Source organism: Mustela lutreola, chromosome 2 (assembly GCF_030435805.1).
Source record: "Mustela lutreola isolate mMusLut2 chromosome 2, mMusLut2.pri, whole genome shotgun sequence".
Lineage (NCBI taxonomy): Eukaryota > Metazoa > Chordata > Mammalia > Carnivora > Mustelidae > Mustela > Mustela lutreola.
The window spans coordinates 218,663,249-218,690,871 of record NC_081291.1 but is presented as its reverse complement, the minus strand read 5'-3'; the positions used below and the strand labels follow the sequence as shown (position 1 = coordinate 218,690,871).

General features: G+C 43.0%; 1 protein-coding gene across 4 annotated transcripts in view; it reads left to right on the top strand.

The window, feature by feature from the left end:
* The window catches only part of ERG (ETS transcription factor ERG), a 240,748-nt gene that overhangs the window by 76,326 nt on the left and 136,799 nt on the right, over nucleotides 1–27,623 (top strand). The gene's annotated exons all lie outside the window — the stretch shown is intronic.

The following is a 27,623-nucleotide window of genomic DNA, read 5'->3' as shown; positions in this document are numbered from 1 at the left end:
GAGGAGCTACCTTGTCGGGGAGGGGAAAGCTTCTGGAAGGGGCTTCTGAGGTCCTGGTCTTGCCTGTTGTGAGCTGAGGAGTGCATAGAAAGGTTTGCAAGAGTGATACTTAAAATTAAAAAAAAAAATTAGGATGTAAAGAAGGGTAAAAGAAAAGGAAAGGAAGGTGGAGCTGGGTAGCTCGAGGTGAAATCATGCTTCGGAAGATACTTTCTAATTGTAAACCACTCTGCACTCCAGCAAATCGTTTCATTGGAGATCGCTTGGTCCAGTGCTGCTCTAAGACAGAAGGCGGGAGCCTGCGCTGGTCTGGGTGGCGGGTGGTGATGAGAGCTGAGTCTGCGCTGGGGCTGAGCATGAGCTTCTCAGGGAGGCTCTGGCCACTTCTGAGTTGAGTGAGTCCCCTTGCCTTCAGCACTGAGAGGGACTCACCCCATTTACCCAAGCCTTCCATGTGCCCCTAGCTGGGTTAGGGGTGGGTGGGGGAATAGGAGACTACAAAGATGTAACACCTGCCATCCAGGTGCAAGTCACACGTCGCCAGACACCTGGGATACAGCACTGCACGCCGCTGGGAGGGACCCAGGGCTAGGGGCTGGGCAGGTATCTAAGGGAAACTGCCTGACCTGCTCCCCTGGCTCACCCGTCGTCCTCAGGCATCCCGCCTTGTCTCACTCACAACACCTGTGCCTGCTTGTGCTCACCTGTCCCACTGTTTCTGCCCACGGACTGCCTGGTGGCCTCGGGTCCTCCTGGGGATCACACTTTCTTGTAGAGGAAGCATGTGGGTGATTCTGAGCATGTTCCAGGGTTTGCTGGGTCACAGGGGCAGCTCTGGGGCCATGATGCCTGGAAATGTCTGGAATCTGTCCCTCCACTGCCACACAGACCCTCTGTCCTCCAGAGGATGATGGCCAGGCTCAGTTCTGTGGTCCACTTCTAGCTAGTCTAGCTTCTACCCCCCACCCCAAGGCTTTGTGTGAAGATCAGTCATGGGCAGCGGAGCATGGACTAAACAAGGTCTCTGCCCAGGTTTCCTGTTGCTTCTGCCTGTGAAGGACTGAAAAGTTGGCAAACTTGGGGTTTGTTTCTAATTGTGTTTCTTCCCCCTTCTTTTACTTTCAGCCTTTGTAAGTTTTGCTTATTTTTAAAGTGCATTTGGGTCGGATAGTCTGGGTGGAAAACTTGGCTTTACTTATTGATTGCTTCAGTTTCCTCAACTGTAAAGGGAGCTGAATAAAGTACCTGCCTTGTAGATTCCTGAGGATTAAATCAGTGGACGTTAGTATATTTAAACCATTCAGAGTGGTACCTGGCACTTGCTACGCACTTATTATTTCTCTTACACATTATTATTAATATATTTGATGTTATTAGTACCCCATTAGTTAAAATATTAATATTAACATGTTATATATTATAAATATATTAATATATGTTATATGTTGTGTTTTGTTACATTTATATATTATAGTAGTTACAGAATGCTTTACCATATTAATAAGATACTATTACTAATATATTATTAACATTAATAGTAATATATTGATGTAAGATATCAATATGTTAATATATTATTAGTATTATTAATGTAACAATATATTCTTATATTAATTATGGCAGTTGTATAACATACTGTTATAGTATTAATATATAATATTCTATATTAGCATACTATTGCATAATAGCAGTAGAAGGGAAGAAGGAAGGAGAGAGAATATTCAGGAGAGAAATGGAGAGATGTAAGGTCAGGACTTGCCAAAAAGCGAATTGTTGAACTGACTTCGTTCGCATGTGATTTTGTGGATGTGACGTTAAATGCTTCTACACATAAGCTCTGTTTGTGTGTCATGGAAGATCTTAGAAGAGTTTTAGGAAGTAGCTAGCGTTGTGTGTGGTGGGCCACTGGGAAGCTGGAGAACCAGCATGTGAGTGGGATTCTTAAAGGAACACAGAGCAGGTGCATGAATGTCCCACCCTGCCTCCCGAGTGGGGGATTGGGAGATTTCTCTGGCTGGTGGGGATGTATCCCATCCCCAGGGAGAAGCGTGGAGCTCACTACTTAACCCCCACCTGGATGTCAAAAGACCCATTGAGTCGCAAACATTTCATACCTATTTGCAAACCTGATTTATAGTAACTGCTTTGTAGGAGGGTAGGAAGTTTATTCTTTTGAAGGCATACTAAGGAGAGACCTTGTTCTCCCTTAGAGTCTGTTATTGTGAAGATGATGTAAGCCTTTGATACGTTGTTTTTCCTCCCTCTCAATAAATCAGCTTTGATCAGATTCCAGTGGTGTTCACACATCCCTTCAAGCCTGATGACTTGGTGGCTGTTTATAGCCATACTTCTCTTTCTGTGGGATAGTGGCACTTAATTAAACATACAAGAGCAGATCTGCCAAAATCTCTCTAATGCATGTGTACTATTTTGAAAGAAAATAATAATGCTTAAAGATATCCAGACATCTGATATGGCAAAAACAGTGGAGACTTCTGCAGATACCTTTTTTTTTTTTTTTTTTTTTTTTTCTGCTTGCAGATTCCTTATGTGGGCTTTTCTGTCTCTTCAGTGGGTTCCTGTGCCCCTCAGGGTGGATTTCCATCACCCACTTCTGGGGGCTGTGCTTAGGAGAGTGCACTGGGGTTCAGTGGTGTGCTCCCCTGGGCATGCTACACGGTGCCCTGGAAACTGATGTCTCGCCGTTGTGAGATTCAGAGCCAACCTTCAGGGAGGACACCAGCTTTCAGGAGGTGTAGGCAGGGTTGGAGGAGAGTCAGGTCACTTTCCGGGAGTAAGGTTAGAGGCTGTATGCAGTTGGCCTCGAGTCCTTCTGGGGCAGCTAGAGAGTACTGGGTGAGCAGGCAGGTTCTGAAGCCAGACTTGATGATCTCAGGCATAACCTTTGCTGACTGACCTTGGGCAACCTCCTGAGCTCCTGGGAGCTGCAGTTCTCTGTCAGTGAAGCAAGGACAATGGCATCACTTCCTAGGCTTGTAGGAGGACCAGGGAGGTGATTCATGGGAGGGCCTCAGGACGGTGTCTAGTAAGTGGCAGTCGTTACTCTTGTCATCATCATGGAAGCATTTTTGTGAATTTCATCTTCTTCCCCTTTTTCTCGTGGTGGCTGCTTCTTGCAGGGCTCCGGCCTTAAAATTTAAGGCATCTCTTTAAGTTTTCTCTTTCTTTTACTTTTCTGCTCGTGTCTACCTCATAGCCCCTGCTCTGTGTGGCATGAGGACAGGTTTGCACTGTCTCCCTCCTGTCCTATCCCTGGAGTGCCTCGCTGCCCCACACGCCGTTCTCCCCCACCGGGCCTCACCAGCGCGCCCCCGGGCCACCCTGCTGTGTTAATCCTCCTGGAAATGGGAGTTAAATCCCAGAAACTGTGGTAAATTCAAGGGGCCCTTTGAAGGCTTTTGATACCAATGTCCCCACCCGACTGTGCCTTCCTCTACTTCTCCAACAAGTATTTGCTCACACTGTGTTGTGATTTTTAACCTTTGCTGATTCAATGTGTGGAAAGTGGAGTTTTACAGATGTTATTTCCTTTGGAAACTTGCATAAGTGATCACCTCATATGTTTATCAACAAGTTCTATTATCTCTTCAGTCATGTTTTTGATGATTTCAATGAAATCATTCAACATTGCTGGGAGTAGAGCATGAACTAAACAGATAAGGTCTCTGCTTGCCTGAAGCTTACACTCAAGGAGTTGAGACGGAATATGTTTATATACATATAGCATTACAGTATTACAACTGGCGTTAAAACGTGTGTGTGTGTGTGTGTGTGTGTGCGTGTTACATATACCAGTGGTGATTGATAGTCTCCAGAACAAAATGTAAGGTGAGCAAGAAGTAATAAAGAGGGTCATGGAGGGAGAGGTGCCATTTTATACAGGAGGTGAGAGAGGTCATTGAGGTCATGAAGGAGGAGCTGAAATTCAGTCAGCCCATCAAGGAAGTGAGAGCATGAGCCCACATCACATGGGGCTCATGAAGCAAGGACAATGGCATCACTTCCTAGGCTTGTAGGAGGACCAGGGAGGTGATTCATGGGAGGGCCTCAGGACGGTGTCTAGTAAGTGGCAGTCGTTACTCTTGTCATCATCATGGAAGCATTTTTGTGAATTTCATCTTCTTCCCCTTTTTCTCATGGTGGCTGCTTCTTGCAGGGCTCCGGCCTTAAAATTTAAGGCATCTCTTTAAGTTTTCTCTTTCTTTTACTTTTCTGACCAGAGTGTCCTGGTCAGAAAGAACTATGTGTGCAAAGTCGTTAGGAAAGAACTTGCCTGGCGTGTTGAAGGAACAGCAAGGAGACTGGGGGCTGGTGTGGAGTGAGAGTAGAGCTGTTGGCTGTGGGCCTGGGGAGGCTGTGGCAAAGCCATATGTGTCAGCTCTGGTATGCAAAGGGAAAGACTCTTAAATGTCCTGCACTTGGGGGCTGGGGATCACTGGAGGGTTTGCAGCAAAATGGGTGATACAATCTGATTGAATCATACATTCTGAGTTAAAGAATTGCATTTAAGATTGGGTCACTAGATGAGGTCACCCTGGGACCCAGATCCAGAAGAGCCTTAGAGATGGGCTTTGAGTCCCTCCAACATGCAGAGGTTGGGGTGAGGAGGAGGAATCTATGTAAGGCTGAGAGCCCGAGCCAGTGGGTAGAAGGTAAAGGTGAGGACCATCAGCTTTGAGAGCTTGGGAGTTATGGGCAGCCTTGGCAACAGTGATCTGCCAGGAGGGTCCAAATGTCCCCTCAGAGTGGGGCAAATGTAAAAGGGAAGAAACCTGCAATAGATTCTTGTGGGCTGCTCTTCTCACAGTTAGGATTTAGAAGGTATCGTGCTCTTCTCACCAAATTGTATAGGTTATATTTTAGTGAGATTAACTCTGAGCTATGCTGTATTTGTCATACAGATTGTTTCTACATTTATTCTGATTTTTGATATTTGTGATCACACCCATGAGATAAACATTTTTACTTGCTTTCACCTACTGATACTTTTCTTAACTATCTGTCCCTTAGCTTTCAAATGTAGGCTGTTCTTGTTTGATTTTCTTTTCTTTCTTTCTTTTCTTGAGATAGAAAAAGTGCAACTGGCAGATGGTAGGGAGAGAGAGAGAAACATAAGCAGCTCCACACTCAGTGTCATGCAGGGCCCTGAGATCTTGACCTGAGCCAAAATCGGGAGTTGGACACTCAACCGACTGAGCCACCCAGGTGCCCCGTGATGTTTTTCTTTTGTTTACTCCTGTGTATTTCCCAGTTTTCCATATGACTCATTTAATAAGAAGAGAAGGAAATCTATTTCCTTTTAAGAGTCACCAGCAAAGGAGTTCAGTGTTCACAGAAGACACGCAGCACTGGATTTCAGCATCAAAGCTGGGTTCTTCCATCTGGAGTTCTTCATTCCGTGCAGAATGAACCCAGCATTGCTTTGCAGGAGCTTTTCCCTCCTAGTACTCCCTGAAGGGACCCTGAAGGGTAAATCATCCAAATATTTGACAAGGAACATGGGCACGCCAATCAGGATGTGGCACAGACCAACCAGAAGAGGCCAAGTTTGGAAACGCCTGGCGTCTCTGTCCAACAGCTTATAGGTGTCTGCCCAGCGCCCACTTAGCTGTGAACTGAATTGTTTGCCCTATGCTCTTCTGGCCTCTTGTTTTTGTCTTTCTACCCTCCAAATCTCAACATCTGGTTCCTTGCCATTTGGGGAGAGGTGGGGATGGTTATCATATAATGATAGCTATGTGCTCTTTATCTCTGCTTGCTGGATTATATATGACTCAAGTGTTCACCTGGCTCTTGTGCTTAGTAGATACTTAGCATGTCTGTGTTGATCAGATTAAGTAGCCATGGTCCCAATGAAATGAGAAAGATCCAGGGATTGTGTTCGATTGTGGGACAGAGCGCCTCCTTTGGGACTCACCTACTCTTAACACTTCTCTACCCTTTGTAGGTATGATTGTAACCACAGCACTCATGCAGCTGAGACAATGTGTTCTCAAGGGCAGTGTGTCCTAACTCTTATGTATGTATAGTTTTAGAGGAGTTTTAGGTTCCCAGGAAAGCTGAGCAGAAAGTGCAGATCTCTGCTCTGCCCACTGTCCCCCAGACCCACAGCTTCTCCATTATCAGTATCTTATACCGGAGTAGTACGTTTGTTAACAGTGGATGAGCTCACATTGACACACCGTTGTCACCTGAAGTCCTCAGTTTATATTAGGGTTCACTCTTTGTGTTGCATGTTCTATGGGTTTAGGTTAATGGACAATGGTAGGTATCATGTCATAAGATACTGAAGTATCATAGCGAATAGTTTCATCTTCCTAAAAATCCTCTGTACTCTGTCCGTTCATTGCTCCCTGCCACTGCCTAGCCCCACCTGAGCCCCTGACCACCACTGATCTTTCAACTGTTCCCATAGTTCTGTAGTTTTCAGGATGTCATAAAGTTGGAATTATACAGTATGTAGTGTTTTCAGATGGGCTTCTTTCACATAATAATAGACATTTAAGGTTCCTCCAGGTCTTTTCATAGCTTGATAGTTCATCTTAATTTTTTTGTGAATCATGGAACTCTAAGAATTGTTAAATGTTATATATTTTCTCCCCAGCATAAGTGCATGTGCACATGTGTTCCTGCACACACACACACACACACACACACACACACACACTCTTCCACGCTCCCAGGCCTCCTGCGGCGGTCAGCAGCCCTGCACACCTGTCCCCAGAGTCCCAGGGATCCCAGATCAGGAATGCTTGCTGTACTAGCAATGGAAACCCCCGGAGGCAGTTCATGAAGTTGAAAATAAATCTTTATTTGCACTTATTTATTCTGCCAGAAAAGTTTGGCATCTTAAAGTCAGAGGATGATAGAGCTTCTTTGAACAAAAGTTGTTCTGAAACACATTCTTGGTCTAATTTCAGTTCAGATAACAGATCTTCGTTCCGCAGTTTTGTGTTCTAGAGCAGGGTTTCTCAGGCTTCCCTGGGCAGATGTGTCACCTGGGGCCCCAGCTGGGCCTTGACATGAAGAGCATGAAGAGGTCCCAGGTGCTGCGGGGACTGCTGGCCTGAGGACCTACCATTTTACAGGGAAGGCTCTGAAGCCCTGGTTTTTCAGATCATAGGTCACGACCTGCTTGTGGAAGTGAGTCAAAGCCAGGATTAACAAAAGGAAATGGAATGGAATAACATGGAAACTCTTAGCATGTGGTGCCTGCAGAAAGCAATGTGTTATTTGAGAAAGCTTACAATCTAGTTCTACAGGTGCGTGTGTATAGAGTGGGTTGTGATCTATCATATATGATTTCTTACTCTGGATACATTTGGAAGACACCCCTCAGGTTTTCTGTGAAGTAAGAAATGAGGGGGGAAGCACCATAGTGGTTTCACCCTAAAAAATAGTGTGTTTGCATGCATAAAATTGCACATGTGTCTCCATGGATTTTTGCTGCTCTGATTCTGGTATCCAGATGTTGGGCTTTATCCCAAAGCAGGAACTGTAAATAGCAAAGAAAGTTTTATTTTGTTATTTTGTTTTGTTTTTAATTTTAAAGATCAAATTCCAAGGTTGAATTAAAATTCTTGCTGTGTATTGCTTAATGGAGAGTACATGTTAATTCTGAGAATGTACTTTAAAAAAGTAAACAAATTTAATTGATTTTTTACTGATTCTTTGTGGACTTTCTGGAAAGTACTGTTCATTTGCATTACGCATTCACTGCTAATATGCCACTAGTATCAATATCCAAAAATAAACAATAACACCAATTTATAAGGACCTCCAAATTAGTCTCATAAAATTTTACAGTAGTGGTAGTAGTGAGCCAACTGAATTTGAGGCTGACAAAAATATAAAACTCTAACCATGTGATTCTTATGTCCTTTGTTTTAAACCTCAAGTTTAAAATGCTTTTATGCTTAAGTTTAATCATCCCTAATCAAAAGTGTATGCCTAAGGAACAGTCAAAAACAAGTCACATTTTTCATGACTTATGTTGTTTGAAAAAACTCCATTCAAATACTTGCTTTCTGTTATTGTTCGGGAGAAAAAAAAAAAGTTATGTAAATTGACCTCATGCCTTGCACATTGCAAAAGGGAACTGGAGCCTTCAGGTTAGCCTACCTGGGTGGGTTTCCTATTTGGCTGTCAGGAGAGGTTGTCTCGGAAGAATTACACATAAATAGACAATATTAGCAATGAACAAAGACATCGGGAAAGAAAGCAAACCGAAAGAGAGAAGATACTTTTATCTTATGAATAATTTAAACGGTATGCTGCTGCTCGTATACTTAGTCTGTAGGAATGGAAATTTCATATATATCCAATTATCTAATAAAAATAGGACCTATTACTTGATTTCTCAGAACTGAATTTAAAAAACAACAGCAACAACAAAAACTCACAAAATCAGGTGCTGTAACACAGCTGGTAGAGAAATGTGGCTGTGGATAAGGAAAAATAACAGGAGGGTTTTTTTTGGTTTTGCTTTTTATTAAGATATAATTGACATTTAATGTTGTATAAGTTTAAGGTTTGCAACATGAAAATGATTAACAGGATAGAGTTAGTTAATATGGCCCTCCTTTTTTTTATTTTTTTTATTTTTTATTTTTTTTAGAGATTGAGAGAGAGTTCAGGCAGAGGAAGAGAGAGAGAGAGAGAATCTTAAGCAGTCTCCATGCCCAGCATGAAGCCAGAGTGGAGCTCAATCTCAGAACCCTGAGATCATGATCTGAGCCAAAATCAAGAATCAGAAGCTTAACCGACTGAGCCACACAAGTGACCCTAATTATTTTATTTATTTTTTATGGGAAGACCTTTTATGTCCTACTCACTTAGCAACTTTCAAGTATTTCAACATATTTCAAGATATAGTATTGGTGACTATAATCACTGTGCTGTGCATTATATCCCAGAATTACTCATCTTCTAACTGGAAGTTTGTACCCTTTGATCAGGATCTCCGTATTTTCCCACCCCAGCCCCTAGTGAAAGCCATGCTGCTCTCTGTCTATGAGTTTGGTTTCTTAAGATTCACTTGTGGTGAGATCACACAATATTTATCTTCCTCTGACTGATTTTTTCAATTAGCATAATGCCTTCACAGGTTTTTATTTTAAACACATTTTATAATATTAAAAAGTATATGTCTTAGAAAACCTTTTGATTGATATTAATACATGATATCAATCAATCAAAGGATTTAAGTACTATTATTTTTGCATCAAGTAAAACTACTCAGATTTGCCTGAAAATCGAAAAGTAACATGTTATATACAACCCTAATTATTTTTTGTCATAATGACAATAATGTTTCAACCATCAGTTCACTCAGTGAGGATTAAAATGTGTGATCCTTGCTTATGGCCTTTAAAATGGCCAAATGACATCATGGATAAAAGGAATAATAGGAAACTTTATTTTCTGGAAAGCCGATTTTTGGGGGGCATGGAAATGCACTTCCCCCAGTATCAGTTTTAGGCGCACTGTGTTAGTTGAGCTCGCTGGGAAGCAGATGTTGAGACAGAATCAAGAATGCAAGAAGTTTATTAGAGGGTACGGGGTGGGGGTATGCCTGTGAACAATAAAATGAGGATGGAGTAGGTTTGGACAAGGAGAGCCTCAGCCCAGACACAGATTGGACAGTTTGACCAATGCCGCGGGGACCCCTGGAACAGAGGTTGCCTTTGGAGGGGTCCTGCACTGGGCAGAAATGGCCAGGCTCTCAGCCCCCTACTGTGTTCAGTTATTGGCTCAGGGCTGTCTGGGATGGGGCAGAGCAGGAGCTGAGGACAGCTACAGGCTGCTCAGGTGAATACTGGGTTCTTTGTTGAGGGGAGAGCTGAGAGGCATCACTCCATGACTGCTCCGGGCATCTGCAGAAGAATGGGATGTAGCTAGCACCTCTGAAAAGTCTGCACAGTTATCATTTGCTTGACATTGTTACTCCATCGTTACCATCTGCAGGATTATCTGCTGGTCAGTAATAGATGCATATTGTTCACAAGATCTATGTGATCATCCCAACACAGAGCAGCCTCTTGTCCCTAGCACTTGGACTGGGGCACTTGGGTGTCACAGAGTTCCACCATTACCCAGTGCCACCATGATGGAAAGCTAGAATGCTTCAAAAAAAAAAAAAAATCAATGATTACTTTAAAAAATACTTTCAGAGAGTACTAACTCTATTGTTTGAATGTTTCTTGGCCTTAAACCTCCAGACAAAGCATTTTTTTACTCCATTTATGATATCTTCTGCCTCTTCTGTTATTCAGGGTTGACATTAAATTTCTCTAAGGCCTTTGGTTAATTCTGTTATTGGTTATTCAGATTCCGAGTTTAAACACCCAAATCATGTTGGGCACGGCATCAACCTTGCCTCACCCGCACGCCACTAGCATCTGAGTCCAGTATGTGTGCTTTATTCTTGTCTGCCTTCGGCCTAGGTTGTGCCATTGTCTTAAGCACTTGAAAGAAAGGGGATCCAAGGGGAGGCAATCTATTTCCTACCAAGTACTGTGCTAGAAAGCAGGAAGGTCCCTGGACGTGTCACCAGAAGGCAGCTCTTCTTCCCACCGTGTTCCTGCTTTAACCTCCTAGTTCTACCAGATTAGGGAAATTTTTTTGACCAGAAAAAACAACTGGGGGAGGGTGCTCACATGGGTTTCCTTGTTCTACGCGTGCTGTTTCCACACCAAGCCACCTTCCAGGCTTCCCAAATCAGCAGGGGGTGTGGCTTCGGTGCTGTGTGGAGTTTTCTGTCCCTTGTGGGCACTGACAGATGGCCTTCATACTGTAGTGTTTCTTCTGTTTGCCTTGTGGACCCAAAAGAGACTGAATCTCGATCTTTCTTCTCTCTCCCGGGTCTCTGATATTTTCTTTATGTTCTGATTATACAGTTGATAACATTAACATTATTTTATGTGTTTCCCTCCATCTTGAGGAAAGACTGTACATTTCTAACTTTTTTCTGTGTTGATGATTAAACTGTTTACAAATATTGCCCTCATAACTTCCTTTCTTTTAAAAGTACCTTGAGGAGCGCCTGGGTGGCTCAGTGGGTTAAAACCTCTGCCTTTGGCTCAGGTCATGATCCCAGAGTCCTGGGATTGAGCCCCGCATCCGGGGGGGGGGGGGGGGTCTCTGCTCAGCAGGGAGCCTGCTTCCTCCTCTCTCTCTGCCTGCTTCTCTGCCTACTTGTGATCTCCATCTCTCAAATAAATAAATAAAATCTAAAAAAAAAAAAAAAAAAGTACCATGAAGCCTTTGTCTTATAGCTTTACCCCTCATCTTGCGCTGTAATCTTAGTTACCTCTGTGTGTGGTAAGTGTATCTGTGAGGCTTCTCTTGTTAATGTTTGCCTCACAAAAAAGCCGCTTCCTTTACTGACATATCATTGAAAATAAAGTAATTCTTAAGAATGATTTATCCCAGACTGTAGGAATGCTGTGGTGACGTTAAACACTGTTCTATCTTGTATTTCCATGCTGTTTGAGGATTTGGAGACTGGTGGAAAACTATCCCTTGTTTGAGGCACACTTACAGCAATTTTTGCCTTTGGACAAGAAGTTTTGGAATGCCTTTGGAGAAATAGAATGCCTAATAGGACCTCAGTAGAAGCGATTAAGACTTATTCCATCTTGAAGATTGAAATTTAAAAGTGTTACCAGTATGGTTTTTACAAATCATTGTGCTCATTGATTACAGTGTCAACATATACAAATGTAGCAATTTTTTTTTTTTTTTTAATGAGCTGGACCAGCAAGTGCATACCTGTTTAGAGGAAATATTCCTCTTTAGAGGAAATACTCTCTCTCTCTTTATTAGAGATTTTGTTTATTTATTTGAGAGAAAGAGTGTGCACAAGCAGGCAGTGGGGCAGAAAGAGAGGGAGAAGCAGACTCCCCACTGATCAGGAAGCCTGATGTGGGACTGGAGCCCAGGACCCTGAGTTCATGCCCTGAGCCAAAGGCAGATGCTTAACCCACTGAGTCACCGAGATACCCCTCTTCCACTCTCAAATGATATCTCAGGTCATCCATAGTGTTATGTTCCTTATAATGGTTAGTTAATACACAATTTTATTTTTGGATATCGAGAAGTTCATTTAATTTTTAAACTTCAATCTTCCAGACAATTTAAGGTTTCTTGCCTCCATTGATTCTGACCTGTTTTGTCTTGAGAAACCCTGTGTGGAAGAAGGGTGTGGACTGTGCCTCCTCTCCCACCTTACTTGTCCACTCCTGCTTGACTCCTCCTGTACCCTTGAGACGCGTGGTGGCCTGAGTTCTGCAGTCCAACTTTGGGACAACTCTAACCATGTTCTCCTTCAGTGGTCTGGTACCTCTCTTTAGAATGATGGTCCCTGCTGAACATCTGACACCAGAACCTTAAGTCCCACCAGGAACGTAATACCCTGCTATAATTAAAAGGGGGAAAAATCATTAAATGAAATATAAAATGCCAGTTGCCAACAGTGCATGTCAAATAAAATAGTTCCAAATCATATATAGTTTTTAGAAATGTTGTTGGCTTGCTGACACATAAGGAAAAACTTTGTATTTCTCCCCATTCTCAGTTAATTCTTTATCTTTAGGAACAAAGAAGAAAGGTTAAATATGCAGGTGGTGCTAGGGTACAGATCCTTATGGGACAAGCCCTTCAAAAGACATACCTTGAGGGGCACCTGGGTGGCTCAGTGGGTTAAAGCCTCTGCTTTCGGCTCAAGTCATGATCTCAGGGTCCTGGGATCGAGTCCCGCATCAGGCTCTCTCCTCAGCAGGGAGCCTGCTTCCTCCTCTCTCTGCCTGCCTCTCTGCCTGCTTGGAATCTCTGTCTGTCAAATAAATTAAAAAAAATACCTAGAATATTCTAAGAGTCTTCTGAAGAATCTAGGGGAATTGTCCACAACACATGGTCTTCCCCAGGGGGTGATCATTTACTCTCCACCTTTAAGAGCTTCACATCTAAATGATCACGGTGTTGTTTTCTTTGGTTAAAGTCCCCAAACTTCTAAGTTGTTTAACATTTAACCATTTTTTAAAAATTAGCTTTTTCTCAAGCACTATATATTGGGTCATTGACCCTCACAGATCTTTAAAACCCCCAGTGAGGCCCTGTAAGTCTGGGGGATGTTCCCTAATAGTATGTGACACAGAGCCTTGGCAATCCACTGAAAATCCCACCGTGGAGCAGCACTGTCTACGAGACCCAGCGGTGGTTATGTAACTTTACAGATCTTTATGTACTGGATTTTAGAACTTCATCCTAAAACAGCATATTGCACTATTGAAATTCAATATGGAAATATTTCTCTTGGCTTTAAATAAAGTTTGCAGCAATGCATATGTTAGCAACTAAAAATAGAGGAAGTTCCACATTTCTCATTTTTCCATAGTTATTGGGGGTGATGTCTCCCCCACTTCAGGGAATGTGCTGCATGATATCACTGGGGCCAGAACACAGAAGCATTGAGGACTTTCTCCTGATGCGAACCTGTTGTTTTGGGTAGTTGAATCCACGTGTTTTGCGTGTGTCCAAGTGAAAAGTCTCCAAAGCACGGGAAGACATGGGAAGACCCGGTGCCTTTTATGTGATGATCACTCCACCTGGAAGATGCCACTTTTCCACTGTGTAACTTCAGATTGCTGGGCTAGGTTTGGCCAGGGGTGCCGGGCACGAGTGAGGACCGACTCAGGGTTCATCAGGGAAGGCTAACAGGTCCCACAGACCCGGCAGTTCCTGCAGCCCAGCAAGTAACTGTGTGTTTCTCACTCCGGTCATTGCGAGGGTTCCTGGTGTGTGGGGGGAGCTCTCTTTCTTGTAAGCAGTGGTTCAGGAACACAGCCGCCTTTCCTCTCAGCCTCTTTTCTTCTCTGTGATCCCTGGAAGACTTTCCATTCAACCACTTGGTGGGAAAGAGAATGGGGGATTCCTCCTGGCTGGTGATTCACATGTCCCATTGGTCAGAATTCAATCACATGATCGCATCTGGCTGTAGAGGAGGCTGGGAAATGTAGTTTATCTGGGCACCTGGGATGAAGGGGACTTTGGCAGATGTTTAGCCAGTGTCTGTGGAACCCACAAAGTGTTGTGGAAGCGTGGTTGGATCATAGCAGAGCTGTAGGTCCATCATTTCACATTCTTTTTTTTTTTCCTATGTTGAATATATATATGTATATATACATATATATATATACATATACTATATATAGTATATATATATATAGTATAGGGATGGGCATTAGGAAGGGCATGAGATATAATGAGCACTGGGTGTTGTATATATATATATATATATATATATATATATATATATATATATAGTATATGTATATATATATATAGTTGCTCAGTTAGCCACTATAAAATACATCATTAGTTTTTAATGTGGTGTTCAATGATCCATTAGTTGCATAGAACATCCACTGCTCATCACAACACGTGCGCTCCTTAATACCTATCATTTCACATTCTTGCCTCCTTATGTGACTCTCTTTTCTTTTCTTCTTCTCTTTCTCTTTCTCCAACTGCAAAATAATATATATTTTTTTCATTTTCTCTCATGTCAGCATGCTATATGTTGTATGCCATTGTGGGGTTTATAAATATGATATACAGTCCACTACATATTGTCAGCCATAAGACCTTGCTGCGCATGAGGAACACACCCTGTTTCATCACTAACCCAATTCCAAATATCTTGGCAAGAACAAACCCATAACCACATACATGGGAAGCTGGATGCCAAATCAGAACTTCTGAGGTCAAGAAGATTGCAGAAAATCCATGTCTCTTCATTTAACCCTGTGAACTGACTCTGAAGTGATTCGGGACAGACTCAGCCAGTGGAGTTGGGAAATTCCCTGTGAGTCATTCCTTACACGCTTCCTTCTTCCAACACCCAAGCTCATACTCTGGCTCGAAGAAATTGCAGGAAGAAATTCTACAAATAGGCACACTGCCCACAGACAAGCGCAGTCACCTCTGAGGGATATTGTTCCTGGTGGTTGTCAGCTGAGTTGAAACAAGATATAAGTCATCATTGATTCATTTCCTGGGCACTAGAAATAATTGGATTAATTGACATCATTCTTACACTCAAGAAATGTCCGGGAAAGGAGGGAACTCCACAGGAGATGGACAGCCAGATGCCGTGGGAAGCTCTGCCTGGGTATTCCGTTCCCCAGATATGCACTTGTTTCTGGGAGGCTGAGCCCAGGAGCAGGTCCTTCTCATAAGACTTGCCCAAGAACTCTCTGTGGGGGCTGAGGGCTGGAGACTAGACCAAGTTGTTCCTTAGAGCCACTTCTGGCTCTTGTACTGTATTTCTTTGGATGGAGACACAGTGAGTTGGAGGAAAAATACCTTGGGCCAAAGGAGAGCCATTAAACACTATATATGAAAAATTAAAAAAAAAATTAAAAATAAGGTTAAATAAAAGAGGGAGACAAACCGTAAGAGGCCCTTAATCATAGGAAACAAACAGGGTTGCTGGAGGGGAGGTGTGGGGGATGGGAAAACTAGGTGATGGGCATTAAGGAGGGCATGTGATGTAATGAGCACTGGGGGTTGTAAGCCACTGATGAATCACTCACCTCTACCTCTGAAACTAATAATATGTTATATGTTAATTAATTGAATTTAAATTTAAAAAGGAGAAATGCATTCTCTTAGGGATGTGGTCACTGAAAAATGAGCTCAGGTCACAATATTGGGATTGTGGCAATTGTATATTTTGTAGTAAGCAATGCCTGATGTCGTGTTACAGGAGCATACACCTGTGCCAGGAAAGCTATACTAAGGCAAGACAAAAGGAAGCATGGGTCAGCCATAGTTGCACAGTGTATGGCTCTGTGGTGGACAGAAAAATAAATAGAACATGATTCCTGTCATTGGAGCACTTCTGTGTGAGTAGGGAAGGTCAGGCAGAGCATAAAAAGTTCTAATATAAGAGATACAGTAACAAAAAATAATCACAAATTTTATGGGATTTTAAGGGAGGTTGCCACTCATCTTGGGTAAAAGAAAGGCTTTAAAACAAAGGGACAGGCTGTGGGACACGGAAGATGGAGGAGGGCAATGGCACTAAAACATTACATGCAGGAGAGAGCCACCTTGGAAACCCACTGGGTTCAAGGCACGAGAATAAGGGAGTTAAAGATTACTGAAGGCTGGGCCTAGAGGCTTGGAGGTGGGGGGTGTCCTTTCTCTGGGTAAGAAGTTTTCTGAGGAAGCGGTGGAGTTGGAGAGAAGGCAGAAGGCTGGAGAAGTTTGGAGAACTTGGTTTCTGACCTGTGGCTCGAGAGGTGAGTAATGATGTCCAGCAAGGGGGGTGGGAACTGGAGTCTGGGAGACACTGAGGAGTTGGAGGGTTTTGAAGACCATGGAGCAAGGGGAGGGTCTCACTCTTGGCAGTGAATGTGGTTCCATTATGCCACACCTTTCAGTAGCGTTCTCTAGAAGCCATCTTGCAAGTCATTAAAGAAAACACAGGCAAAACGGCTGAGTGTTGAGTGATCTTTTGAGAAATATGGTGGCAAAGGCTGGGACTGTATTATGCTTGCCTTGGTGTCTGAAGATTGTAGCACACGAGTGGCTCAACTAGCTTTTGTTGAAACAAGGGAAAGTGAGATATTGAATGTTCACCAAATGTGGCATCAAGAGATGGTTTAGATTATGTGTTTTAGGATAGAAGAAAGTTCTCTTGCACCTAGAACATATCCGTTGCAGAAAGAAAGATGGACAGATGGACAGAAAGAAAGATACAGAAAGGTCAAGACAGTGGATGGAAAAACATGCTAGAAAAATGTAGTGTCTGCATCCAGGGCACCGACAGAGGGTTACATTTGGAAACGTGCAAGCAAGCTGTTTCTGTCAAGAGAAAGGGGGAAGACTATGGGTGAATCTACAGAGAAACCTCAAAAGTGAGAAGTCACTGTGAAAGAATGTACATTTTGTGGTTTCAGTCTTCTTGATGTGATCGAGAACAAGGTCGTCCTCTGTGAGTAAGGTCGGAGAATTTGGGGCGAGAAGCAAGAAAATACCAGGTCTTTAACAGGTGTTCTGGGTATTACATAGAAAGTGAATTAGAAATGAATACAAAAAAAAAAAAAAAAAAAGTTCAGGAGTAGAAGCAGATTCCAAAGGAGCTTAAAGAATTCCAGGTTTGTGGCAGACCCGATCAGTACCATTGCATGGCATGATTTCTCCAGCAATGTTTCCTCTTGGGGTTGGGTGGGTGGAGAAAGGGGAATTGAGGGGTGGCCAGGTTTCAGGTCGGTAAGGAGATGAGAGGTTTCAGGGTACCAGGAGGAGGATAATAAGCTGCCCGTTTGGAGATCAGTGAGGATGATTTGATGAAGGATCTGGAAAAACAGAGACTAGTCCAGGAAGAGGAGCCTTCACGAGGATGCAGGGAGTTTCAGATGGAGGAGATGGGAAGGTGGAGGGAAGCTGTGGTTACTGGAGTAGTTGCCCTTAGAGAGCTTTTTACCCTCTGTAGGTCCAATCCCACATGGACTGTGTACCTTACTTAATCATTCTCAGCATGTTGGCTGGCTCATCATGAGTGTTTCTGTGTTTTCTGGAAAAAGATACTCTGAGAAAGGAAATGTAAAACCCTGTCTCTTCTGCCTTGTCAGACCACATCAGGAGCGTCACGTTCTGTTCCAGACATTTCTTTTAACTGTTTTCTCCTGGTGGCTACATCCTGGGGATCCAAAATGTGGGCACTTCTCTGCCATTGGCTTTCTGGTCCAGACCCCCATTATCCCATGCACGATCCTGACTCTGTTTCCCTTACCACCCTCCCTTCTTCTGCTCTGACCTTTCTTGGGTCTGCTTTCTGCAGGCCATCAGAGTGAACTGTTAAAGCGGTAAGTGAGAGCACGCCACTCCACTGTTGCAAACCTTCTAGTGCTTTCTGCCTCACTGACAGTGTAGACTTGGGTCTTCCCAGTGGCTCATGAGGCCCTACAAAGTCTGACCCCATTACTTCTTCAATCTCATCTCCTACTGCCTAATACTTTCTTTCCTTTACTTCACCCACGTAGGCTTTCTTGGTGTTTCTCAAGCATTTCAGGCATGTTGCTACCCCAGGGCCTTTGCAGTTGTTGTTTTGTATCTGGAATGTTCTGTCCAATATTTCTGTGGCTTATTCCTTCACTTCCTTCAGGTCTTCATCGCCTTTCTAGTAAGGCCTTCCATGACCACCCTATCTAGCAAATGCCCCCTCTAACTTCACTCTTGCTTGCCTTCACAATTTTATGTCACCTTCTCACATCCTATTCATGTTACTACTACTGCTACTGCTGTTACTACTTCTCTTCCTCCTCCTCCTCTTCCTTCACAGTGTGTCTCCTCCAATGGCAAGGCAGGTTCTCAAGGACAGAACTTCTCATTTGTTGTTTGTAGCTGCCTGCTCACTTCACATGACAGTTCCTGGCACAGTGCATGCTCGATGATGGTGGAAAAAGGCATGTTGAATGGCCTGACTATCAAAGTCACATATGCCCACTGTAGAATTTTGAGAAAACCCAGAAGAGCAGAAGAAAATAGAAGTAGTCCATAATTTTATCTATAAATACTTTCCACTAATATTTTCTTATAGAATCTTTTTTTTTTTTTTTCAACATACACATTCAGATCTGATGCGTCCATATGGATTTTGGTAATTAGAATGGGGTTGCAGGAGTGTGACCAGGAGGATAAAGATCTGAGATCACAGCATCTGGAGGATGTTTTGAGGGATGTTTGGCCCAGAGATGAGAAGGTTTTGGGGACCATGATAAATGTTTTAGGTATTATGGCATCTAAGATAAGTTATATCTATTCTGCATAGATCTAGATGAGGGCAGAACCTGCATTAATGGGGAAAGTTACAGAATGGGTGCTTTCAGCTCCATAGAAAGACCAGTTGTTTCCAACTGGCCACCCACCAGTGGAACTAAATTTTAAAAGACAGAACTTTCCATCACTGAGTGTTCAAATAGAAATTCTGTGGCCATGTTAGGTATGTTCTAGCTTTCATCTGAAGACATGCAGGTAGTAAAAACACACTTAAAAAACTTCTAACAGTTTAAAACTGGTAACAGTAAATTTGCTAGCAGTAATAAGACATTTCATATATTTCTGTGGATACTTTTTAAAAAAAAATTAAATAGCCTTCTTATTTCTTATGTAGCCATGACTTGTATGGAATACTTATTTACTGTTATTGTTTTTTTTTTTTTTCCTTTTTTCCTGTTTTATCATATCACTGATACTCCCAGGTTAAGTGTCACATTCTTTCGGAAGAATGTGGATTAGTCATGCATAAGATAGATCGGACTAGTAGTTCATTTTCTCTTAACAAATGATTTCTCTATTTTTAGAAGTATGATACTCCAGACACATCAGGAACACATTAAGCTACATAATAACTAAGATTTTAAAGCCATGTTTTGAAGACCCTCTAAGCCCACTTGGTATAAACACAGTGAAGCCTGTCACGGAGATGATGTCACTTGTCCTGTAAACATCTTTAGCCTTTGGAGAATCATAGCAGATCTATCAGTGGAATTCATAAACAAGCCATTAGAAAATACATACAGAGAAAAGTCAGTAATTTGAGTAATTTATGCTGAAGAACCTCAGGGCATCTTGGTAGATATATAGATGAAGTGATAGAAATACCAGGGTGTAGTATTTTTTAATTTAAATCTATTGATATTTTCAGATGATCTATTTTTAAGAAGAGTGACATGAATTCTACTTGAATTGCACAAGTTCTGATGTTAAATACACTACAGATTATATATTTAATTCGGTCTGTGTTTTAAATTAGTTTGAAGTGAAACTTTTTTTTGGGGGGGAATAAATTTGATGGTGTTTGAACCCCAGTCATTTGCAAATAAATTTTAAAATTGCTTGAGGTTCTATTTAAGCCTGACTCACTGCCTTAAAATTCATGTTATGATTGCTTTTTCAGATCATGTCAGCGATTAGTGTTAACCCTGTAAGGCACACTTTATTCTCAAGCAAGTGGCAATATATGGCATAAAATGAGGCCTCCCGTTATTATAAATACAGTATAATTAAGTGCGTTATAGTAATGTAAGGTGAAACAGGAGACAGTGCCTTTTTGTAGCCAGAGCTATGCAGGCAACCTAACTTCATGCTCTGGATTTATTTGGATTACCAAAATGATTGAGAGCATTTTTACTCAGGTCATTGTGTTTGGGTAATCTGGACTTTTCTTCAAATTCGATTTGAATGAAGCGTCTTAAACAGAAACATATGGGCATGTGAAAGCCAGCATCAGAACTCTTACAAGGCAATAAAAAGAGTAATAAGAATTTATAATTGGATGACATCTTTCATCCAGATGGTTTCAACAGCACTCGGCAACCTTGTACAGAAAGGCAAGACAGGCACACAATGCCCGCTCTCCCCTGGCCTTGTGGTCTGCTCCAGAAAGGCGAAGGAAGCTCCATAGAAAGGTTACCACGTCCAGGTAGGTGAGGCATCAAGTGTACCAACTCCACACTCCTGGTCCCCTCCAGGCAGTGCTAACTAACTCTGTGCTGTCTTCAGGAGCTCAGATGCACTGGGGATGTGGGGCTTTGGTGTGGCCCTTGGGTCCTGGCCCTTTTCAGGCACCTTCCTGAGTTTGCCATTGAGGCAGCCTCCCTTGTCTTCAGCACCATGTCTCCTCATCAGAACTGGGAAGTCGGACAGTAAGTTGACATGAGGCCAATATTTTTGGAGGCAAAAGGAACAGTTTTACACTCAGGAGAAAACCCTACTTCCCAGGAAGGATCGGGTTTAGATAACAAGGAACCTGCCTTGGAAAGATCCGGAAGGCAGGCTCTGGTGCCTACACGTATGTTGCTGCCTGAGGGGATGATTAGTCTGACGAGGATCAAAGAGCCTGACCTCGGGCTGTTCCCCGCCCTGTGGAGGGGATGTCGTTCCTCGGTAGGGTCGTCAGTGTCTTCTGTCGCATCGTAGGTGAATCAGCCCATGTTAGAATTTTGAGAGTTCTTAAATGGTCCACTCACCATGGACTTGCACTTTATTAATAATTTTATTTAAATTTTAACATAAAGTTAAAACTGGGCAACCCATAGTGCCCAAAACAGTGACTCCTTAGGGGGCACGGGGTTTTCTGTAGGGGTGATGAGAATGGATTGGAGCTCGATAGAGGTGGTGGTCGTGGTCGCGCAATGCTGTGAAGATGCTCAATGCTGCTCCTTGTTCACTTTAAAAGGATTTATTTCCATGTTTTGTGAATTTCACCTCTGTTCAAAAATGGCAATAGAAAACTATTTTTGAATGATGCTAAAAAAATCATGAGGTAGAGGTGCTGGTTTTGCACGTCAGACCTGAAGTGGAAGAGGAACAAGACGCTGATCTGACCCGGGGTTAGTGCACCTGCGGCCTCCCGGATGGGGTGTGGCCCTCCCGGCACGGGGCTGCCCTGCCCGCATGCGCCCTGGAGCGCGGGAGAGGGAACGGAGGCAGAGCCTTCAGTCGCCAGGAGTCTACTCTAAAAGACCTCTTCAAAACACATGGTCATGATTTCAAAAGTCTCAAGTTAACTTTTGGGGACCTAATCATTGATTTTTTCCATCCTTCCACGTTCAAATGTAACTCAAGGGGCCCCGCGTGGCTCATTTGGTGGGACGTCTGATTCCTGGCTTCTGTTCAGGTCCTGATCTCCCGGTGGTGGGGTCAACCCCGTTTCAGGCTCTGCGCTCAGGATGGAGTTCGCTCCACATCTTTCTCTCTCCCTCTGTCCCTCTGCCTGTTCTCTCTCTCTCTCTCTTTCAAATAAATAAATAAAATCTTAAAAAAAAAAACCCTCAAAAATCCTATGCATCAGTCTAGAGCAGCATTGTCTAATAGAAACAAATAAAATTTGTGTTTGTATTTTCTAGCAGCCACATGAAAAAGAGTAAAAGTTAAAGAAAAAAACAGGTGAAATTAGTTCTAATCACGTGTGTATTTTAAATACTTCCTTTAAACTCTGCCTCAGTCTCTTCATGGAGAGTCCAAGAGACTCAACAAGGAATCCTTTCAACCCGTGATAAATATAAAAATTATGATGAGATACTTCAATTTTTTTTTAAAATCCAGTGTGTTTTTTTACACATAAGGTGTATATCAATTTGGACTAGCTGCCTTTAAACTGCTTCGTTGTTGCAGGTAGCTAGACCATCAGGACAGGACCAGTCTCAAAGTTACCATTTTTGTTGCATTTTCTGTGGGCTCAGGAGATGCTCAGTGCCTTAAATTGTAGGTGGAGAATGAGGACCACCACACTGCACATTTGTGTAGAGTCTCTTCCTGTCGTTAAAATGTCTTTTCAAATAGGTCATCTCCTGACCTACGCTGTCATGGTACGATCAAAGAAGACTTACACCTTTGCATTTTAGAGGTGGTGGTCGTGGTGAGAAATCTGAGATCCTGAGAATGTAAGCAAGCTCATTTATTCCTGCCTAAGAAATCTTCTCTGCCATTCCAGTTGTCTAGTGGTCCTGTGTAGACTAGGCAGTCTCTGGTCTTGGGGTCATAGACCCCCAAGACCCCAAATCTTGGTCATAGATTTTGCATCTATGACAGGAGCCCAGTGTCATTTCCCAGAATAGAAGATGAATCTCTGAGAAGTCAAGTGGCTGTGTTGGTGGGCACATGTGGGTCAAGAGCAAAGCTTGAACAAGAGTCACACTGAGCTCTTTGACTTTGGTTTACAAGCAGGATTCCAGCCCACCTCCTGCCTCCCAGGGTCCCGGCCAGGATGCGTCTCTGCCAGCCATGTGGCTTAGATCAAAGGGCTGGGGCACATTGTGAAATGGCTTGAGTCCACTGAAACCAAGACCACTGACTGGGTTCACTACCTTGGCCACATAGTCCCAGGGCAAGCTCTGACCAGACACCAATTCCAGAAATCTGGATTGCCGCCTGCCAGTGCCTCTCCCACTGCAGTTCAGTGGGAAACAGGTGGTGACTGGACTTGACCCCTTGGTCACTTTGGATACTCCTTTGTCTCATGGTCTGGATGCTGTGAAGGAAGGAGGGCCAGCTACACCCAGGGATACTTGAGAACACATTTAATTCTATTTCTCTCTCACAGCACAAAATTCAGAGATTTTGTCAGCAAAAAATGTGCCTATTAAATTTATCTCTTGTTAAGACTTCACTTATAAAAAGAAATTACAAGGTTGAGATAACATCATCCAAATCAGTTCTGGGTGTTTTTTGTTTGTTTGTTTGTTTGTTTGTTTTAAGATTTTATTTATTTATTTGACAGACAGAGATCACAAGTAGGCAGAGAGGCAGGCAGAGAGAGAGAAAGGAGGAAGCAGGCTCCCTGCTGAGCAGAAAGCCCGATGCGGGACTCGATCCCAGGACCCTGAGATCATGACCTGAGCCGAAGGCAGCGGCTTAACCACTGAGCCACCCAGGCGCCCAGTTCTGGGTGTTTTTGAATACAGATCGGCCATGGCTGGTTGCGCATTTTTTCATGTAGCACTTCGAAAGATGAATACTGATGAGAGCCTCATCGCCCCATCTGCTCGTACCTCCTTCCACCCACCGTGCTGGGAGTCAGGATCTGAACATCCAGAGGCCTGGCCTGTTGCATCCAAGTGCAGATCTGGAAATGGGCTCATGAGTGGTGCTTTCACAGAGACGCACAAAATCCTAGGGAGTGCAGAAGAGCAGGTGACATGGCAGGGGAAAGCTTCATTTAAGAGGTGAGGCCAGGTGGGTGTGCAAGGACGAAGAGGTGTTCTCCTGGTTGGTCCAAAGAAGGAAGGGTATTTTAGACCCAGGAGAGAATGGCTGCTCTGGACACCATGATTATTTCCATGTGAGCTGCTTCCCCAAATGGCACCCCTTTGCTTGGTGTTCTCTCACAGTGTTTCCAGGTCAGTCCCTGGGTGGAGATTCCACTGTATGACTCTGGTGGTTCTCTGAGCCATGGCATGGAAGTTAGGGTTGTTTGGAGACAACTTCACCATCTACGTGCAGAGTCTGGTTTTAGGGCTGATTTAACAGGAGGGCATTTAACCACAACCTACCGGAAATCCCCATGGGAGCTCTATCCCCAAGGGTGTGGAGGGAGCTGATGGCTCACCACTCACGTGATGCTTGCCATCAGAGAGGATAACCTAGCATGGGGACCTCAAGGCAGGGCAGAGAGCAAAGAGGAATGAGATGGGCTTTTGCACATCTCAAGAAAAAGATAGTTCTGATTACTTATTACTTATTACTTAGTGGTTGAAGATGTGGGTTTCATATGAAGTTCCTTCACCTCAGAAGTCCCATAACATTTTATCTGTATCTCTCTTCTGAAAAGTGTGCTGGTGCCAACATTAAGCACATTAACTTGTAAATGCAAGTGGATTTATAGGGGCAACATGGCAGAATATTTGAAAATGTGGCAGTGAACATTTTTTTCTTTAAATTACCAGTATTTCTATCCCTCCAAGGTCTTGAAGTGTGGGGTTCACCCTGATTCATCTTCTGGGTTGCCCAGCTTGTAGGTATACCCACTGTGAGGCCCTGTAAAAACCTGTTGTAGGAAGGAATGAAGGAGGAACTGGGGAAAGGTGCTTTGAAAATCATGAAATAGTCACCAGTGGAAGATAGCATTTTTGGGGGGTATCAGATACTAAAAAAACTTTGATTTTTAATTTCATTTTCATTTTTAATTATAAAATGCACACAACATAAAATTGGTCATCTTAACCATTTTATATTTTTATTTTTTTTAAAGATTTTATTTATTTATTTGACAGACAGAGATCACAAGTAGGCAGAGAGGCAGGCAGAGAGAGAGAGAGAGAGAGAGAGAGAGAAGGAAGCAGGCTTCCTGCGGAGCAGAGAGCCCGATGCGGGGCTCGATCCCAGAACCCTGAGATCATGACCCAAGCCGAAGGCAGCAGCCCAAACCACTGAGCCACCCAGGCGCCCCAATATCTTAACCATTTTAAATGTGGAGTTCGGGGATGTTCAGTATATTTACATTGTTGCACAATCTCCAGAACTTTCTTGTCTTGTAAAGCTGACCAACAAGTTCCCGTTCCTTCCATTGCCTGCCCTTGGGGACCACCATTGTGCATTCTGTCTCTGGGAATTGGACTCTTAAGGGACCTCATAGAAGTCAAATTGTGCAGTGTTTGTCTTTTTGTGTCTGGCTTATTTTCCTCAGGATCGTGTCTTGAGAACTCACTTCCACGTCGTAACAGGTGTCAGAATTCTTCCCTTTCTAAGGCGGAATAATATTCCACCGTATTTGGTTTTCCCATGCGTCTGTTGGTGGACACTTAGGTTGGTTTCATATTTCACCATTGTGAAGAGTGGTGTTATGAACCTGAGTATACAAATATCTTTTCACAGCCTGCTTCCAATTCTCTGGGGTATAGACCTTGCAGCAGAATGATCGGATCACGTTTTTAGGTTCTTGAGGAATCTTCACACTATTTTCCAAAGCAGCTGCATCATTTTGCAAATCTTACCAACAACGCATGAGGGTTCAAATTCCTCCACATCCTCCCCAGCGCTCCTGTTCTGTTTTGTTTTTATAGTAGCCTCACTTTCGGTGAGAGGCACAAGACTTTTTTTTTTTTTTTTTTTTTTTTTTTTTTTTTTTTTTATGGATTGATGAATGAAACTACTTACTGCAACTTGCTCATCTTTGATCGGTCCATGCCTTTTAGGAAATCCTTCTTCAAAGCAGACTATATTCAGACATCAGAGGCCTCTTATGTGTGACTTTTGGGAGCTGAATCAGGCATTGTTTTGCAAAACCACTTCGATGAAGCATCCAACATGACCCCTTCTCTCAAATATTAAAAGAAAAATAGTAGGCATTGTTTTTTACTTTTTAAAAAGTACAGATTGATCGCTGTCAGTGATGACTTGTGGCCCATACAGAAGTTAGGATTAGTAGGTCGATCTTTGCAGGATGGTAGGCAGACCACGATGATCAGAACGGACCTTGATGGTTTTGTCTGCGGTGGGAAATCCTTGAATGAAGGAGCTGTCCAGCAGGAGAGAGGAGTGTTACAAAGGGTTTATTTGCACAGAATGTACTATGACTCTTGGTTGTGGTACAAGTAGAAGGGACGTGTTCGGTGTGTGTGTGTGTGTGTGTATGCAGACATACATGTACATGCACATGTGTGTTTTGGGAGAACTGTTTCTCATGTAGGAAAAAATGGCTCTGTTTACTAGTGAAACTCCCCTTGCTTACTGCATGAGAAAAAAAAAATAAATATTTGCTGTAGGTGGGTCATTTTAAGACTGTGGATACTGTGACATCACCTAGCAGAGTTAAATATCAGTTTAGCAGCTGGTACAAAAGGGGTTTGCAATAAGTTATGAGGCTCTGAAAGTTTCTAAGTGAGCGTACGCCCTTCATGGCATGATATGAAGACTTTCGTTTAGCCTAAGTGTTTGTTTTAATGAGGTATTTCTGTGTAGCACACGCAAATGAAAAACACATGATGTACCCCAGGCAAGAGAGAAGCAATAACTCTGCAGATTTTTGAAGAAGACTAGTCATACCACAGGCTACCATTATAACAGAAAAAATAACAAAAATTTTAATACGGTTGTCTGGCCAAATGTATTAATTTAAACTGAATGCCTTTTAAAAAATATTATAGCTGTGAGGCAGGACGTTCCATTGGCAAGCATCTTCAAAACCTTCATTTTAGAGGATTCACTGAAAAGGATTGAAGTGCAGCAGCCCTTGCTGGTACGTGCGTTTGGAAGAACCATTGAAAAGTCTTTGATCATTTATGGGAGGCTTCTTTGGGTCTGACACAGAAATGCTAAAATAAGAAAAAATGCATTTTTCAATGGGGTGACTCTTTTGTATTTACGTAAGAGCATAGCTGGTTTACTGATCGCAGAAATGCACTGGCAAATTCCACAGTAAGGACATCTGCTTGTGGGTTCCAGGTGCGCTGTCCTGTTACTCTGGCCACTTGGTGCCTTGGGTCCAAATTACGGAGTCAGATTTCTGTTTCTTTTGTTAGGACATGTTTTTAGAAAAAGGTGATCTGTAACCTGGTGTGGACATTAGCTTTGTGTTCTAGTAATTCTCTTCTGAAAGATGTCCATTTATATATATATATATATATATATCTTTTGATGGAGGAATCGGAAGTCTCAAAGTGCTCTAATTTATGTTAATTCACCAGGCATTTTGCTGACTTCCCAGGTCAGGGAGCACAGAGACGAAAAAGAGATGATGCCCTCAGGAAGCTCCATGGCTCACTAAGGAGCTAACTTTGACCCAAAGTCTCTAAAGTCAGGTGGGAACCATTAGAGCATTGGGAGGTGTGTGGGGTCAATTGATATAATTTTATTGCTTGATTTCTTTATGTTTCTTTTGAGTCGACCTCCCCTGTAAATCACCAGTGAGGGCAGTAGGGTGGCAGGTGACTTCTGCTGTCCTTACTGACCTTCCATTTCCACGTGTGGAGCTGGAGGTTGCTGAGAGAGTGTGTGAAAGCAATGTCATTGTCAAAGCTTTGTTCTCTTCAGAATATCCAAGGTGCCCGGGGATGGTCTGTTCTCAGTGTTAAACATATCCAGGCCAGGGA